Below are 1,385 nucleotides of genomic sequence, written 5' to 3' on the forward strand. Positions count from 1 at the left end.
GACTCAAACCGTGGTCGGCTACATAGGAGTCCAGTGACATAGCCATTATGCCATCTGCTGGTCCCCGAGGGATTATGGTGAATTCTAAGAGATTGGCGTTATCAGAGAATGGTGCCAGAGAACATGGGCTCTGCTGGCAGGCCACGGAGTTCAGTCTTCCCTCTGCAGTCTCTCCGTGTGGACCTTAGGCACGGCATTTCACTATTCTGCTTCTTAGTTTTGTTTTATTCATCGTATGCAAAGCAGTGTTTCATAGCACCTGTTATAGAGAGTTAAGTGAGTGACTAGGAGGAAAATGCTTAAAGCAGTGCTCAACACAAAGAAAGAACTCAACAAATGTCGAAATAAATCGTATGTCAGTTCAAAGCTGTCAGTAATCTGCCATATGTCAGTTCCGAAGGCATCATCTCAAAGATTTTGGACCTGAATGCTTCAGCATTCTCGGCTACATACACATTATATTCCACCATGTGGTCAAACAGTCTTCCGACTCCTGCTAACAACACCCTTATACCCAAAGTCTTCAGTGAATGTGATTCTGGCCTCTATTCCTAGTCACGGTGGAGAATCAGAGGAAACACACATCCGTCTACTGCAATGAAGGAGACCTACCCAGAGGTTATGAGCTAACCAGCCACATGCTTCTTCTGGGTGGGTCTACTGTTGAATAAGTTCCGGGCAACCCTGTCTTATTTCTGTTTTCCTGGTATTTACCATTTTATGTGGCAGAATATTAGTGGCAGTCGGTCTCCAGTAAATGGGCAAATGGGCTCAGTTTTATGTCATATTAAAACACTATGTGGGATCAGCAGATGGTATAAAGGTTACATCAGTAGAATCTCATGTAGGTGACCGCAGTTTGAATCCCGGATCCGGCAGCTTGAAAGTCATGCTGGGAGTGTGTACATGTGTGCCCAAGATCCTGAGAGGAGAATTGAGGAGATGTGATTGCAGCACGGGCATCCTCCTGGGGAGTGATTTCTTACTTTCTGTCTCTCTGGCGAGTGCATGCTTCCTATAGTAAACATCTCTCCAAAAACCCCCCACAAAAACTCATGCTGGGTGCATGTGCGTGCATATCCAAAATCCTGAGAGGAGAATGGAGGAGAAGGGATTGTCGCATGGCCATCTCCCCTGGGGGGTGATTTCTCACCTTCTGTCTCTCTGTTTCTCTCTCTCTCTCTCCAGCTAGTACATGCACCCTATAGCAAAAGTCTGTCCAAAACAAACAAAACAAACAAACAAAAACACCCCTATTTTGTATGAGCTATTTCCTTTTCTGGGAATCTTTATTTTTTAGTATATTTTTAGAAAGGCATCATAGCAAAAGTCTATCCAAAACAAACAAACAAATAAACTAACAAACAAAAACACCCCTATTTTGT

This window comes from Tupaia chinensis, unplaced genomic scaffold (assembly GCF_000334495.1).
Source record: "Tupaia chinensis unplaced genomic scaffold, TupChi_1.0 Scaffold145057_1, whole genome shotgun sequence".
Taxonomy (NCBI): domain Eukaryota; kingdom Metazoa; phylum Chordata; class Mammalia; order Scandentia; family Tupaiidae; genus Tupaia; species Tupaia belangeri.